Genomic DNA, 18,776 nt, shown 5'->3' on the forward strand with positions numbered 1-18,776 from the left:
AGAGAAGGTAAAACACTGCCCTTGTGCTTATATTACCGAGATTATATATGATACAAAGTGGGTTGATTATCGGTAAAGCCATCCTTTAACAATGATATTCCTTTGCAGACAACTGTTAGGTTACTATATGATTCAGTGTCTGACTGAAGTTAAATATCAGAGAAAAAAGACCTGTTAGACGAGGCAAAGGAGGCAGGAAGGGAGGGAAAAGTTGAGTTGAACAAACTGAGGAAAGATGACATGAAATAAATACACCACTGAAATTTAATGGGCAGTTTTCTGTGTCCTGAACCATATTTGACATGAAATGTGAAGTGAGATGTGTCATTTAGATGCACATTAATTTAGCTCCCCACTGATAATCCTCTCATCCTACTAAAAGAACAGGTTGGTAACTAAAGCAAAGTGTGTAAGTCATACCATGGCCTAACCATATTAGACATGACAGACACAGGTGTCCAACACGCACACAGACACACTGCCGGGGCTGAGATCAGCATGTCATATTGTCAGTGGCAGCGAACACGAACAGGTGTTCCACAATAGAGGGGGTCAGATCGGGACACGCCTGAGTTCACTCACAGGTGAGCATGTGCGACAGATGTATAGAAAAGAAATAATCTGTGACATTTTCATCTAAATGTAATGTCTGGTTTTCTCTCCATCAACCATTTACTGTATATACCGGTAACTCATCAGTGATTATACCCAGCGAGCTGCCATACACATTTGCTGTTCTAAATTGTCCCTGGAAATATCCTGGTATGTATGAATGTATGTATGTATGTATGTATGTATGTGTGTATATATATATATATATATATATATATATATATATATATATATATATATGGTTAGAGCTGTACTTAACTTCAGCCAGTCAGTGCTGTCCACCAATCATATGATGGATGATTTCTCAGCAGCTTCAGGGGCAGCAGTCTGTAAAAGCTGCTTCACCCAGCCTTAAAGAGCTCCTAACCCTACAAGAACTTCAATAGTCTGGCTTTCAATGGAGAGTATTGATTTTTCTAGATTGTTTTGGCATGAAAATGGTCAAAGATTTAGAATACTGGTGTGAAAAATATGAGCTATCAGCAGCGTCACTCCAAAAATATTAGCATCTGTGTCAGCCTACAAATACGCCACCGGTCAAACCTTAATTTCTAACAATGTTGGAGAAGTCAATTAAACTCACTCTTCTACTGAATAATAAAATGATCCTTCAGTCACACCAGACAAGTTTGATTTGCCTCGATCTATACAGTAGTTTGTTCCCAGCAGGACTGCTGGTTTGGGAAAGAGCAATTTGAAATAAAATACATTTTTATGGCTAGAACTGTTTGCTATTAGGAGCAGCTGGACTGACAGTGAGGAGACTGCGGTGTGATACCTGCCAGACATGCTGTCCACGGCACCATTCACATCTTTGATGTCATCATGTTTTTCAATGTATTTTTTTCTGGTTTCGATTGCCACCTTTCCATTGTAACTGTTTTCCATTGAAGTCCATCGCAGCCTCAAAATATAGCTTCTATTTTCAATCTTCACTCCAAAGTAGGGGTGTCACGATACACTCAGTTCACGATACGATACGATACACGATATTGGGTTCACGATAACGATACGATATTATTTTATTTATATACTGTATTTACAATATTTTTTTGCGATCGATTTGTAAGTTGAGGGGGCATCCTCCACGCTAATTTGAGTAATTTCCCCAGTTTCATCCTCTGAGTCTGTAACGTCCCTCGTCTGTTCAAACAAAGCAATGAAAAGGAGAGCGAGCATGCAATCAGATGCAGATCAGTGCCACCATGTTCAAGCTTCTTTTTCTCGCGATATGAGATTTCATCTCAACGATACATATTGTCACGTTTTGATATCACGATATATTGTGGGACGATATATTGTGACATCCCTACTCCAAAGTAAAAATGCAACAAAGCCTTTTACACCTTCAAAATACATCCGAAAGTCATCTTTAGCTGCTACATAGTCACGGTCTGGCAAAACACTTCTTGACTCATTGTTCTGGTTTTGTGGTGTCTACAGTCTGGGAATACATCCATTTAAAGTAACATAAAGAAAAGAAGTCGCACACTCAAAATCTCCTCTGCTGTGTTTTAATGGTTACACCAAGGGGCAAACCCGCCCCCTTTCTCCTTTCTCCTGGAAGTCTCTATTTAAGGTGTAATTCCTCAAATGGCCACTTGAGGCAGGGCTCAGTAGTCCCGTTGTTCCTGTTTAAATGCCCCACTTCTAACTGTAATTAAACATATTACAGCCCGGTCCTTAACACGGTTTTGGTCTATATAGCTGATTTCACCTTTTCATAACATGTGTGGGGGGGTGATATATTTGGGAACTCGCCCGTTTACATTTGATAAGGGTTTAAAGTTATGCATAATTGAAGGCGTGTACGAGTGAGTGAGCGCTGCTCTGCTGGAGAAGAGCCTGGTGACGCGAGGTTAGCTCTGCTGCCGAGCAGCCTGTTTGCTGCACGGCCATCACGGTCCACGGGCACCACAGAGCTGCACCGCAAGTTATCTGGACTGCTGACCCGAACCACCAACCGTTGATAATTACAGTACGGGTCCGAGGGATTTGAAACAAAGCGTTCTGGGCACAGCTGGTCGTGACATGAATCTGTACCAGATGGCCGATGTCTATTTGGAGATTTTTAAGGAAGGCTAGGCTACTGTGGCTAACAATAGGCTAATTGTCTGACCTGGTGGTCGCGTTTGTGGTGTTGCGGTCTTTTTGTCAATATTATACAGTAAATATGTTTTCTTGCGATGCAGTTGGTTGTATTAACCGTACCTCAAAGAAAGGTGGTTTCCACTTTTTTCGGTGAGTGAATGAAGTCGGTGGTCACTGCTAATGTTGTACCATGGACTGTATACATTCTGTGCTAATAATGCTAGCATGCTAACATCCTTTTCACACACACACTGAATATACCGAAATGCTAGATTTGATCATGGACTTAACGCTAATGTTAATCAAAAACGGCCGCACTCATAACGTAAGGTGTGTTTGACCTAATTGAAATATTAACGTTAATGCCCTCACATTTCAGCGTGGTTACAGATAAACCTATTTAATGCTAGCTAGCTACAGTAGATTTTTGGAGGCGTTAATGTGAATGTCATGACCTAGTGAGCGTAGTATTATACACTGTATATTATACATAATCCAGATGTAACCTAGCCATAGCTAGACGTTAAGAGGTTAGCGTGAATGCGACTGAGACCTGACATTACTGGCTTGATATTATATTCCAGATGCAACCTAGCTAGATAAGCTCCACACTGCTGTTGTACGATCAAATGTATCAAGCCTTGATATCATATTCCAGATCCAACCTAGCTAGCTAGATGTTAAGAGGTAGGAATATACCGAAATGCTAGACTTGATCGTGGACTTAATGTTAATCAAAAACGGCCACACTCATAAAGTTAAGGTGTGTTTGACCTAGCTAGAAATATTAACGTTAATGCACTCGCATTTCAGCGTGGTTACAGATGTAGCTGACGCTAGCTAGCTACAGTAGATTTTTGGAGGCTATAGCGTTAACGTGAATGTCATGACCTAGTGAGCGTAGTGTTATACTGTATATTATACATAATCCAGATCATATTCCAGATGCAACCTAGCTAGATGTTAAGCTCCACACTGCTGTATGAGTACAATCATGTATGTAATTAATGATGTATCAAGCCTTGATATCATATTCCAACGTGAATTCAGCTGAGGGGTTCGCTCCAGAACGAGACTGTTGCATTCAATATTTGTATACGTTACTGTGCAGTAGTTAGTGCAGGCTAGTTAATTGTTGGAAGTAAGGTTTTTGAATTCTAAAAGGCTCACAGCACGTTGTTTCTGACTTGGATTGATTAATCAAAATTTTCAAAATCTTTACTACTGTACTGTCCATTAATAGTGACATCAGGTGACAAGCTGAAATGTCAATTCTTATAGCAAATCTAGGTAAATTTCAGACTTTAACGTAGTGTCCTGTCTTGTCTGAAGTGAATACAAGTGACCTATATTTTTCAATCCTGTCTTTGAATAAAAGTTGTACATTGTGTTATACTTGAAAACCATGTCTCTGCTCCCTTATTTGTGTTCACAATTACAACAAATCTGTATGGTTTATCTGTTGGCATTAAACCGTGGTATTTCCTTGGGTGATATTCCATATTTGTCATTAAACCTAGCTGTTCACATCTGCATTTTCTACAAATTGGGCTAAATTTGCAATGATAAATCAAAGCCACGTGAGATATCACAAGTGCTTTTATTAAAATACAAAACAAAATAAAATGCAAAGAGAGGTTTCCTTCTCTAACTATTGGTGCGTTCACAAAATATTTACACAATGAGATTTTTTTTATAAATAATCAATAACGTGGATAATGATGATGACATCTGCAGCTGCTGGACGAGAGACAGAAGACCAGTCCACTTGAAGGAGATCCACAAGACCTTGCAGCACGCCACAATGCCACACTCACCCAAGATAAACGCTGCTGTAGGGGTAAAAAAAAGTGACATAATGGGGTGGTTATACATTGATTCACAATCACGTTAATATTGTTTCACTAGCTAATATCTGGCCATAATTCTGCAATTGCCCACTATATGCTTTGTACATTATAATAGCGATAATATCAATATCAGATCAATCTTTGGTTAAACTTTTATTGTAGTTTTGTGTTAATTTAGCCTACCTCAACGTAACGTGAATGTGGAACGACGACTCTTCACCTCCTCACGGGCCCGACCGGAGCAAGGAGAACAGAAGTGGATGTAGCCTGTTAGCTAGCTTGCTAGCAGTCTGACCTAGCTTTAGTTAGCTTGAAGAGAACTGGCGTGTGACAAACACGCCAGTTCAAACACGCCCACTGTGTGGGCGTGTTTGCACTGGCGTGGGCGTGTTTGTCACCGCGTAAGATCACCCCCATAGGTTATGCTAATCGGTGCTCATCTCACGCTCCACCCTCTCAACCCCCACCTTCGCACTAAAACCAAAATGGCAACGTCCAGCTCGTGTATGACTTGAACTCAATTCAGAAGAAGAAATTCAATGGGGTAACGACGTCCATTATTTTTACAGTCTATGGGTTACACCAACATGTTTCGGCAAAAGTGCCTTCGTCAGGGTGCACCCTGACGAAGGCACTTTTGCCGAAACATGTTGGTGTAACCATTAAAACACAGCAGAGGAGATTTTGAGTGTGCGACTTCTTTTCTTTATGTTACTTTGACTTTACATTAGTCTGCACCTCTTCAAACTTTTTGGGTGTGCTCCACTCTATATACTTTGAAATACATCCTTTAAAAAATAAAAAAATAAATCATAATATTTCCTTAAACCTCTGGGGGCAAGCATGTTTCAATAACTGAATAACCGGAACTCAACTCAACTCACCCGGCCGCGGCCCTTTATGCAAATGTCCGAGCGCTCTCGCTATTATTGGCAGCGCTATTATCCAGATTTTCTTGGACCATGCCGACAGATTTCTTGCAAATGGAAAATGTGTCTTGAGAGATTCTGGCATCTGTGATGTTGTGGAGCCTGGAGAAGGTGAGCCTATCGCTTTGTTTATACCAGGATCAAGGACTGGACCTTTTAAACACCTGTAGGGATTCACAAGCAGCCTGCCAGAATTACAGCTCCGTCCCCCATATGCAGAGAGGAGGTAAACATATGGTTGTTACAAGCTGGGGCCATATGATGTATTGCTGCGATGATAAGCAGTGTTCGTGGAGGTGAGGTAGAATGACTCAGGCTGAATATCACCTTGGATTTTATAAGCCTGCTTGTGGAGCGGCAGGAGAATGAAGGTTAGAGGAGGAAAACTTGAGAAAGGCAGGTTGCCGGTGCGAATTCGCAGATCGGCAGGGAAAATGTGGGGGAAATAAATTAGATTGTAAAGAGAAGGTTTCCGGTTGAAATTCCCTGGACAGACCGAGAGAAAAAAAAATGGCTGCAGGACATAATGAGTAATGCTGCCCTTTTCTTTAACAACTACTGTCAAGGTGTCCTTGTGCAGTGCGCTTAACTACCAACTGTTCCACTGGAGCGCTTTCCGTGGATACAACCGATACAACTCCCAGGTGTGGCTGTAATGATAAATAAAGGTTAAAAAGAAAAATCAGGGATATCTGAGAGTCCACAAAATCGAGGGATGGGATCTGGGAATATTACAGATGAAGAAAGCTGAAATCTTCTTTGCACCTACTGTACAATCCCTCTATATTACTTTTTGCTATATGCCATTTGATTTGTTAGAAGTTTGATTGTCATCATTTGTTTTAACTTGACTTCCTAAAAAGACCCATCCACGATACCATATACTAAGTATATAAAGCAACGTATACACTTGGACACTATATTCAGTCTCTTAATGAAACTCTGATGTTAAGCAATCTTTTCATCTTTACTTTACAGAGATGGAATTAGCACAACACAAAGATACGCTGCCCTCCAATCACTGGAGGACAAAATCAAACTCATTGCCTTTTAAAAATCCCATAACCAAATTGAAACGTGCAACAATGCTTAAGCTTGGGTTAATTGTTTGCTGTTACCTCAATGAGTTCTGTGTCATTTTACTGCCTGACTGTGTCCTTAATAGTAGGCTAAGAAGCCTGACATAGCCTATCACCCATTGGACTGTGTAACTGCAGCACCATGCTGCTCACTGGGCACATTTTCAATTAGTGTGATACATATGGATAAAGCTTGTGACATCCCCTGTGAATGGTTTTGTACCAAGGACATTGCTGTTAAAGAGCGTGGTGCAGGTAAAAATAAATAAAATCATTTACAGTTAGGACTCAAGATTCTTCTGAAAATACCCCCAAAAAACAAAAACAAAATTAAAACATGCCCCCAGGGCAGAAATGTGGATAAAAAGGTGCCATTATAATGTACATGTTCAAAGAAAATGCCATCTGTGCAGATAACACCTGTGACGACACTTGGGCTACAGTACTTACTGTAATAATAATAATATACAGTCAATGTGTACAGCAGAAAACTTTCCAAAACACCAGATGTACGATAATTATCGTATTTGTATGATAATTTGCCACCAAAAACAATAGCATTTTGACCCTCTGTCTGGTACGATAGTTTGACACTGCCCAGAATGTATTTCGGCATTGACGGGAGAAAAATAAAACCCCGCTCCATTTCCCCCCCAGATGCAACTTTTTACTTTCTGTTTAGTTTGGGCTCCATCTATGGTTAATATGGCACTTTATAGTTTCAGTAGTCAAACGTAACTAGTAGTAAAACTAGTTCACCCCCAATATGCAATTGTTTTTTCAAAATAACGCCTATTTGCAAAGATAATTTTGGGACCGACCATCATAGGTCGTGTAAGCCGGCTGCAGAATGGTCTGAGGCGGATAACTTTATCGTCGGAGATGGACGCAAGTGGCACTCGCTGGAGCTCAAGAGGAGAGCAGTTTCAGCTCCAGAGGGGAGGAGTTTTAGCTGCAGAGTGGAGGTGATTTACTGTAGTGAGCGGCCTCTCGACGGGCAGACAGACCGGGACAAACGGTCGGCGTACGGAGGTAATGTTCCGAGGGAACATTTATTGATTATTGTGTATTAAAATCGTCAGAGGTGTTATTGCTAGATTTGAGGGTTTTTTATGTGCACGTGCCAGATGCTTCACAAAAACCAGTCTAGATGCAGCTATGTGTGGGGAAAAAACAAAAGAGAATCCTAATTGCTACATAAAAGTCCCACATATGAATGCAAAGTGGTGTCTAATCTGCATCATGCTCTTTAAAATTCCCCCTTTTCTTACTCTTGGATAATGTTAACACATTGACTGCCAGCCGTTTTTTTCTTGCTGTAGGTAGCTTCTGCCAAGCCGTTTTTTGAGGATTGTGGCTCATTTTACAAGAGCCGAGGATTCTTTTCTGCTTGGAGTTTGTGAACATACAATATCTCAAAAGTACTAATAGAATGTGTACTTTCTCTGTCTAAAAGAGTTAGTTTGTAGAGTTAGTAGTTATGTAAGCATTAGCAGTTGAATACAGCATGGTTTTAGCGTCAGAAAAAATATTCAGAGATAAACGGCTTTTTGTGAAATTCGATAGAACAGTCACTTTAACCATTCATTTTTGGCTCTCTCTCTCTCTCTCTCCCTCCCCCTCTCGCTCTCTCTCTCTCTCTCTCTCTCTCCCTTCCTCTCGCTCTCCCTCCCTCTCTCTCTCTCTCTCTCTCTCTCTCCCTCCCTCTCGCTCTCCCTCCCTCTCTCTCTCTCTCCCTCCCTCTCGGGAGGGAGACGCACTAGGTTTAATCCTAGTGAGAGGGGGAGAGGGAGAGAGAGAGAGAGAGAGAGAGAGGGAGGGAGAGAGAGAGAGAGAGAGAGAGAGAGAGAGAGGGAGAGAGCGAGAGGGAGAGTTGCTTCAACTCCTCCCTCCGTGGGCGTTCTTCTTGGCTGCAGCGGCCGTCACAAGCTTGTCACCAGTCTGAGTGCTTTGCTGCTGTCCTGTGCCTGTCTGCACGGCCGCTGTTTGAGGAAGTCGGCATGGACTCGCTCGCTTCTTGGAGTTTTGGTTGAGAAAAGCTTTTGCGATTCTGGTCATATTTATGCTGCGTGTTTCAAAGTGTGTTCCACCTGTAATATATTCTGTAAATTTGCAATCCCGCATCGCCAGCAATCAGCGCGAAAAAGAAAGCGTTTTCCCCCATCCATTTTCATGAGAATGGCTGGGGTGAGAATGGCGTGACAAGTTAAAAAAATGCTTGCCTTCCTCTAGTCAGGAGAGCACTGTTGCCACTTAGTGGGTCGGTGGAATGGGTTGTAAACGTTCGGTGGCTCCAATAATTATATAAGAGATGTAAAAGGGTTAGATGCACATCCCACGGTCAAAAAAAAAAAAATCATTTTTTTGACGACTCAACTCGTCGTTGGCAGTGAACAGCTGGATTGTGTTTGACGACTCAACTCGTTCTTGGCAATTAACGTGTTAATAAAATAATATGCCAAGTGTTTGGGAGATTGAACTATTAATTAACCATTAAGTGAAGACACACAAATCATGTGTCCCTACTCCCTGCTAGATCTTTAAGTTTGGTGCTTATTATAATGCTAACTTTTTAGCATACTGTGTTAGGCAAATACATTGTCTCAAAAATGAGGAAATGAGAGCAGCTGTACGCCTAAATGGTGAGTGATCTTAACTCATTCATGGCCAGTTTAGGACTGCCAATATTTAGCACAGGCCAAAGATTTTCATAATTGTTGGTCATCTTTCAAGACCCACAGTAAATTATCTATTAGCACCAAAGTGATTTGCAATACCTCAAAATGAAGATGTACGTCTCTGGGTTCACCAGGAAAAAAAAAGTGAGCTTTTAGCATGTTCTGTACTCTACTTATAGCCATTTATATACACCCTGTTTTCACCCAAAAGGTCTCTCTGAGAAAAGAAATTGCAGAAAATGGCATTTATGTACAGCACACAATCTCAGGCAGAACTCGCTCTCAATTTGAACTGTATTGACATCAGACATGTAAATATTATTCATTATGACACAAATGACAAAAAAAAAAAAAAAAAATATATATATATATATATATATATATATATATATATATATATGAAGTGCTTTTTTTACATTCAACAATACAGTTTGCTCAGTGTGAGTGAGTGTGCAGACAGACAGACAGACAGACAGACAGACAGACAGACAGACACAGACACAGACACACACACACACACACACGTCACACACACACACACACACACACACACACACACACACAGAGAGAGAGAGTTCTGTCCACAGCTGCTGCTAGATCGCACCTCCTTCCCCCGCACCTCCTTCCCCCTCCTTCCCCATCAGCGTTTTGCCTCCTCTGCCTCTGCTCGTTTTCCTCCTCTCGTTCGGGCTGGGACGAATGCTGCGACACGACACAGGAACGGGTCCGGCTTGGCTTTGGGACCAGGCGCTGCTGGAACCGGATCGATCATGTTCGTCACGGGTTTGACTAGGCAATCCAGGTTCGCCCTAAATCAAGGCGAGCAGTGCAGCGCGCCGAGGGGCGTTTCAATGGCGTTTCTCCTCTCTACAAGGAAGCGCATTTCTCTGTTTTTCCTCCTTTCCTCCTTCTTCCTTATTTCAAACAACAGCTGCGGTATGTGTTTGATAACGTGCTGTCGGCTTGACTTTGAGGTTAGGGACCTGTGTCTGTGTCACAGGCTTGGGAAGTGTTTGAACTAAGCGCTGCACTAATAAAAACAAAAACACGTCAAACACGTCTTTGGCGTGGATGGCTATTTCTGATAACACGTCGAAGACGTCTTTGGCGGTGAATGAGTTAAAAGATATAGGTTAAAAAAATAAGATCTTGAACTAGCAGGGACTTTCCCTGTTTCCATGGTGAGGGGACGGTGTGCAGCTACAAATCACTGAGAGGGATACTCAGTTGCTCTGCTGAAATAGTTTCCAAAAATAAACCTGCCTACATCAGCTATATTGATGTAGGCCGTATAACAACAATACAAACATTTTTCTTCTGACTAAAAGGTCAGTTTTCTTAGTTTGGAAAATGCTAGCGGCCTACTATCACTCAACACAGTGTATGTTAATGAGGATCTAAAGTACTCTCACCCCACCAGCCTATATCTATATATTTTAAAGGTAATCAGGGTCTTCTGTAAATATCCAGCAGGATTATGGACTGTCCTTTAATCTGAGGTCCAGGGTTGAATCCCCTGTAACAGCAATCATCCATCCTGCTGAAGTGTCCTTGAGCAAGACACTGAATGCCTTCCAGCTCCAGTGTGGCTGTTCTGTAGCTGAGCCTGACCTCTGACCCCTCTGTGGAGCGAGGGATTGGGGGGAGAGCAAGGATTAATAGTTTCACACACGCACGCACGCACATGCACATGCACGCACGCACGCACACACACGCACGCACATGCACACGCACACACACACACACACACACACACACACACACACACGCACGCACGGTTAGACTCCAATCTCCCAGAACTATCTTCAAGGTAGGGTGTGAAGGCCTCCGAAATAACATTTAGACCAAAACTCTCCAGAGAAACCAATACAAACAAAATTGTTTTCAATTGCTTTGGCCTGTCTTCAGGGCAGGTGGCCTACAGTATATGACTCGACTGTGGCGGGGGAACACTACCAGTCAAAAGTTTGGACACAGCTGATTGAATGTTTTTCATTCTCTTAAAGCCTCTAAATGTTTATGCTCAAATGCTTCAAATGTGTTTTTTAGACAAAATGGATTCCATCAAGGCGAAGGGCGGCTATACAGTACTATCAAGAATCTAAAATATAAGATAGTTTTGATTTAACACTTTTTTGGTGACTGAATCATTCAATTTGTGTTATTTCATAGTTTGTATGTCTTTACTATTATTCTAAAATGTGGGGGAAAAAATAAAGAAAGAAAAATGTGTGTGTCCAAACTTGCTTTATTAGACAGTGAAAGGTGACGTACAAAACAGGAAAAAGACGACAAGTGATACAAGTCACGAGATTCAAGCCCGATAAAGCTTCAAGTACAGTACATTGTTTGATCCTCGCCTCACTGCTGAGCCATTTGGATTCCTGATGAATTGGTAGATTCCAAATGGTCCGACAAAGACCGGTTCAAACCTCCAACAATGTGGCTTTAATCCCTGCCTGTGCGGGCGGCCACACCTCGTATAAGTAGACAATGTGCATCACATGTTCTACTATTGTGCCCGAATCTGAATTTTAAATGTGGCATTGTGATTGATGAGCAGTATTCATGAATGCAAGGCTTCCCTCTTAAATTACCATATAATTGCCGTGAATATATGCAGATTGATCTGTCCATGAATCGCAGATCTAACGTCCTCCAAGGAAACATTCATAGTAACTGTCATTAAACGGTGCTTTCAAGCTCATTTCCATACTTTGTCCATGCACGATTCAGGACGCAGATTGTCAGCTATTAAAGGAAAAGAGGCAGCCTTGGGCCCAGGAGAGAATTACAGCCGTACCACTATTGATAGTAACGATGAAAAGATGGCAGCGGTAATGAGAACGTTGTCCCGAGACCTGTGTGAAGTACCTTTGAATAATTTCTTTGACGGGTTAATGCCTTTCTTCAACAACCGTCTGTAGGACATAATCATTGTCCACTCACGGTCACAAACACAGACATAATCGATCCAGGGGACGGCACTGACAAAAAGCAATAGATTATATATTGCTTCCAGTCAGAGGTCAGAAATGGATATTGTTTTATTACTTTATTTGTAGAGAGTATTTATGTAGTTACTGTTTTCCAGTGCACCTTACAATGAAAATAACAGTGGAAAAGCTGAAACAGTTAGATGGCCAAGAAAGATATATGGACAGACAGACAGACAGACGGAAAGAAAGAAATAATTATGTTTATTTCTGAGCCACAAATCTCTGTAGCAATGGTGATGTCTTGCTAGAATGTAAACGACAATTTAACAAAGTAATTAAAGCAACTACGAGCAACATTTTCGCTTGTTACGAAACAGTCTAAATTTCATAGTGATGCCTCACATCTTACCTGTAACAGCAGATGAGACCAAAGCCGAGTGAATCGGCGAAAGCTCTCGTTGTTTATAGAGTCTCTCCGGGACGGAAAGACGCAGAAGTGAAACGAAACGGTTTACGGCAGCATAACCACAAAATTATTTCCAAACAAACTGTTAGAATATAACGAGAGATGTTTGCGAGAGTAGAAAGCCCCTGGAAGTAGCGAGGAAAGCCATTCTTCTTGTTTAGGGTCAAACCATTTCATTTAACTTCCAGATCAGATTCACGCTTTGGTCCCATCTGCTGTTACAGGTAAGATGTGAGGCATCACTATTACATTTATACTGTTTCATAACAAGTGAAAATGTTGCTCGTAGTTGCTTTAAAAAAAGGTGCAAATAATGTTATAAAGTTATCTCATTTGCGATTACTACAGCAGAATTTTTGGGGGGATAATATTACGATACATTTTTCTGGCCCAAGATACTTTTGTATTGTGATATATTGAATTTCGATATATCATCCCGTCCCTACGCAGTTAGCATATTAACTCATTCCCCGCCAGGGTTTCTGACCATTTTCAGTGATTTTGAGGGACCCACAGAATATGTTCTTCTATGACTATGTAAACACCGAATAACCCAAAAGACAGAACAAAGCCTCTACTTTCATGGGGGGAAAAGTGTGTTTCTGCCTTCTTCCGTTCTTTAGTAAGGCTATCGACACTTGAATGTAGGTTGTTTTCACCAAAAACGCCCATCTCTCACCAGGAAAGGGAGAAAAGGCATTTTTATGCAGCGGAGGACATCAGAGATACACCCCGCTCTCAGAGAGGGGACATGGCTGGTCACACTCTCATCTTGTCCGGGGTGCTGGTGCTTCCTGCTGCTCAATGTACCGTATGTGTCACAACTCCACCTGTGACTCTGCCTGTGACACCACCAGTGGGAGGCTCCAGAGCAGGGGTGGGCAACTATTTTTCATGGGGGGCCACATGAGAAACCCAGATTGTTGCCGGGGGCCGAACAAATATTGTCATGCCGTAACCCATGGATGGGCAACTTTGATGATAGAGAGGGCCACAAAAAGAATTCCTCGCTGAGGGCTGAACGGCGCCAGCGCGAAAAATTTGGTGCATTTGAAGCCAGGTTTAGAGGAATAACTCATTTTAAATTAACAATTGTGATGTCATTATTCAGTCTTAACACGTTGAGTGCCAAGGACGAGATATCTCGTCTTACATAATCCAACCGTTGAGTGCCAAAGACGAGATATCTCGTCTTACATAAACATTTTTTTTTTTGACGGTGGGACATCAATCAACCCCTTTTACGTCTTCTATACCAATATTGGAGGAAGAGAATGTGTATAATCTATTTTACCGACCACTAAGTGGCGACAGTTCTCTCCAGACAGAGAGAAAGCCGAGCAAAAAACAGCCACGGGTCCGCGGGAGAAAGCCATTCTAATTTTCAAGGAAATAGCTGGGCGAAAACTCTTTCGATTTCACACACACACACACACACACACACACACACACACACACACACACACACGTGCGCGCGCACACACACACACTCGAGTACCTTTGCGCATAAATAAGACCAGAATCGCAAAAGCTTCTTCAAAGCTCTCAGCCGACACCTCAAGAAACGAACGAGCCCGTTTTACAGTAATCCAGACTGCCCGAGAGCGCCAGCAGGAGCCAGCAGCAGCAGCACAGACGGAGGGAGGAGTTTGGAGACACACACACACACACACACACACACACACACACACACACACACAATACAGTATACAGACTTGCCCAAGGGCACCCATAATCACAGGCACGTGAGGTGGTTCTAAAAATCCATTTATCTCAAAACTCTCTGAAAATCTCTGAAACCATGCTGTACTCAACGGCTAATATCTACATAACTACTAACTCTACAAACTAACTCTTTTAGACAGAGAAAGCACACATTCTATTAGTTCTTTTTAGATGATTGGTGTTCACGAAGTCTTAACAGAAAAGAATCCTCGGCTCTTGTAAAATGAGCCAGAATCCTCAAAAAAAAACCTGGCACAACTTATCTACAGCATTGAAAAAACGGCTGGCACTCAATGTGCAATATTTGATCCTTTTCCTCACTCACTCCTATGTCACCACCTGCTCTCCCTGCAGGGCTTGAAATTAACTTTTTTCACCACCTGCCAATATGGCTGCTAGATTTTAAAGTTACCAGCCAATTAGAATTTCCACTAGCCGAAATGTTTTCTTGAAATAAACCAGAATATGAGTGGGTTAATTTAAGCATAAGTATCAGTAAGTGGCCCGGGATGCTCAAAGCCTGTGTTGAGGGTCACACAAGAACAAAAATGCACTCTTGAAGCTAAATAAATCTAAAACCAACAAGTTAATTATATAAATTTCTATTTATACATGAGATTACTTTTTGCCTTTTAGTCATAAATATTCCATATTCCAGACTGAAATGCTATAACAGAAGAGTATTGCCAAGAATGACATGAACATTTGGACACTTATTCAGCGGGTATATTGCATGTTGCGTTCAAGTGCACTGTAAAAAAAAAAAAAAAAAAAAAAAAAAAATTGCAATTCCATCGCGGGCCACACAGGGGGCGCCCGCGGGCCGCATACGGCCCACGGGCCGTATGTTGCCCATGTATGCTCCAGAGGCTCCACACACCTGGCCAGCATCAGGGTGCAATCAACACCAATCAGCACTGGCCTACAAGTACTGCCTCGGCCTGTCAGTCCTCGCTGGAACATTGCCATTCACGGTTTGTACCCAGCCAGTTGAGCATCGCTACGAGTTCTAACCTTCTTTTGCACTTTGACAATCAACCTTTTGCCTACCTGTTTTGCCTGCCTGCCTGACCCATCTGTCCTCTGTGTTTTAGGATCCTCTGCTGGCTTGCCTGTTCCCCCACTGAGCACACGGAGTGCCCCACCTTGAGCCATTAATAAACGCTGTTCACTTTTTGACACTTACCTGGTTGTCTGTCTGCTTCTGGGTTTTTCCGGCTCCAAGCCTGACAGTATGGAGGTCTGAGGGCATACGTGACTAGCCTGGGTAAACCCAGCCTCCACGTGACCTGCTCTCAGACCTGCTCTCAGTCAGGTCACGTGGAGGCTGGGTTTACCCAGGCTAATACGTGACGGCTGAAATTTACACTATATGGGGGTTCACAAAGCGGATTACTAATCTAAGTGACAGGAGAAGTGATTGGTATGTGTGTGTTTACCATGCTTCTTGTGAAAGAAATCCTCCAGCATTGAGTGACTGTCAAGAACCCATCTGACAATGCGTTGAGCCCGTGGGAAGGATGTTCACTTTGATATTGCTTTGAGGCACCAGGCTGGACGTGTTTATGCGCTTCCTCCATGAAGGGAGATCGATGCCGAGAACGCTAGCTGGTTTTGTGGGGCAAAAACTCTGGCTTGTGTAGGAATATACAAGTATGGTAGCACTTCATAAGGTGGCCAAGAGCGCCATCTATCGCATGGCGGTGAAAAGACGGGTTGACGTACTATCACTGCAATGGCGGGGAATGAGTTCAAATGGACCGATGGCAAACTTGGAGTCAAGATGAGGTCGTGACCTACCAATGGACTCAAAGCGCAGTCACAGTTCATGCTGCTTTGTGCCATTTAGTTACAGGGCTGGACTGGAGTCTTGCCAATGTTAGTTTGGTCAGACCTCTTCTCCTAACATGAGGTCAAAGGAACTACAGTAGGCCTACATTTAGGACAAAGTGAAGTGGGCTGGCATCACATCCACCATCACTTTGAATGTAGCCTACACTAACAGAATACATTCAGTAAGGTAGCTTAGACTGATTCAACCTAGATGCAATACGGAGAGGCACAGGAAATCATTCCTGCCTGTGGTCATTGGTCTATTTAATGCCTCTCTTAAAAGAGCACCTCGGAGACGCTCAGTCTCCCTGAGACTGAGCCAGCCGATAGGTTAACTGTGCCTGGCTGAGCCACGTGTAACGTATAGGGCAAGCCGACTTAATATAAGTCCAGTGTGCAATAATGATAATTGGCACGGAATGTATACTTACTCTACGTATTTTGCTTACTTAGACATATTCTACTTATTTTTGCTTCTATCGCATTTACTACTGTTATTCTATGCTATGTTGTGTTCTTATTCTGCTTATTTTGCTTAATATCACATTTACTACTGTTTATTTTATGCTATGTGTGTTCTGTGAGCAAGCTACTGTAACTTGTCCCAATTTCCCCCCGGGGATCATTAAAGTCTTTCTGATTCTGATTCTGATTCTGATTCTGAAAATATCACACTCCAGTAGAAATATGACAGTAAAAGTAACACTACACCAGTATTACTGACCATGTTTGTGATCAAGTCCCTTAGCACAGCCAGAGTGGCAGTGAAAGAGGACTAGTGCGTGATCTTAACACACGCACACACGCGCACACACACACACACACACACACACACACACACACACACACACACACACACACACACACCTCAACCGCACAGAAACAAATGAGGCTTAGAACATCAAAGCCAGTGTGCTTTCATCATGTGGAGAGCCAGCTGCTATCCTATAATGGAACCACTGTTCATTGTTCACTGAGAGCATGGCGTTGAGATGGGCACGGAACTGAGACGGATAATAAGACAACAGCATCCTCCAGGAAATATCCATCTGAACACGTCATGTCAGATGTGTTCCCAGAGAGAGTGCAGTGGTTAAGACACCGCTATTGGAAAAATATCTATGCCCCTGCTGGCCTGAGATTTGAATCCTGTCAGAGTTTTCTCTCCTGCGTCTCTACTGCTACTTCCCTATGGTCTGAATGAAAAATACACAACGAAATATACAAAGGGTGAGTGGACTGGAACCTAACCCTAACCCTAACCAACGAAATATACAAAGGGTAAGTGGACTGGAACCTAACCCTAACCCTAACCAACGAAATATACAAAGGGTAAGTGGACTGGAACCTAACACTAACCAACGAAATATACAAAGGGTGAGTGGACTGCCCTTGCCACTAACACAAAGCAAACCAGACAGTTTGGACACTCCTGATTGCTATTTTTTATATTTGCCTTTCCATCGAGATACTTTAAAGAATCTAAAATATGCTGTAAGATAGTTTTGATTTGCTGTAACTTTTTTTTGTAGGATAGGATGGGGGGGGGGGGGGGGGGGAGATAATTGCATAATTCCATTTGTGTTATTTCATATTTTTCATGTCTTTAATATTATTCTAAAATGTGGAAAATAGGTATTTAAAAAAGTGTCCAAACTTTTAACTGTCAATGTAATTCTTGCAATTTCTTGCATTGGACACACATGAAAATATCAAATATGAATCATCCCTAATGACCTAATTAAAAAATCTGGCCCCGTTAGGTTACCCACAGGGTGCTCTAGTTACACTTCCTGATAGATTCAACCGGATCACGCGTGAAATGGCATAGCTGTGGCCGGACACAATTCTGCTCACACATGGGGACCCTGTTGGAAATAAGGCCATGTCCACACGGAGACGACTTTAGGTGTATCCGCTAAAGTTTTTTGTCATATAGCCGTTTCGTCCAGATGGAACCGCGTTCTGGGACTATACGTTCTGGCCGTATACGCTAATTTTTCAAAACGGGTCCCAGAGTGATTAAATCTGAAGACGCCACCCTTGCATTTCCGTGTTTACAACCCATACGCATCTTTCCTGAAACGATGACGCCATAGCCCCACCTCTCTCCACCAGCAACAATAACAATCATGGCAGTAGCGTTCGTGCTACAGCAGTGGGGATCTTGCAGCAAAATATAATGCTCCTCTATTACCACCGTCAGCAACAAGTGGACACGGAGAACAGCCTGTAGCCTACAACATCCTCAGGGCTCCACACAGCTGACTCTACCCATCCACCCCTCCCCTCCCTTCATCGGATATTTCCCAGAAGGCTTAGCGGCGGCTACATTTTTACAATAACACAAACAAAATCAGGCTTAACGTGTTAGATAGAAATTATATTTATTTTGAATACAACATGCAATTCTGGAATATTTTAATATTGGACAAAATGAAATGAAATGAAATCTAAACCCTGAGTGTAACCAACATACTCTCTTGCCCTATATATAGCCCTCGTAAATACAACGTGAATAGGGAAGTGAGAGGTTTGAGGAACACGCGGTTGCACTGTGATGTCTGTGATATC

General features: G+C 42.3%; 1 protein-coding gene across 1 annotated transcript in view; it reads right to left on the reverse strand.

Annotated features, from left to right (window-relative positions):
- Window positions 1–18,776, reverse strand: part of fstl4 (follistatin-like 4) — a gene marked incomplete at both ends in the record, with an annotated part of 526,243 nt that overhangs the window by 213,136 nt on the left and 294,331 nt on the right.

This window comes from Poromitra crassiceps (genome assembly GCF_964638095.1).
Source record: "Poromitra crassiceps genome assembly, chromosome: 1".
NCBI lineage: Eukaryota > Metazoa > Chordata > Actinopteri > Beryciformes > Melamphaidae > Poromitra > Poromitra crassiceps.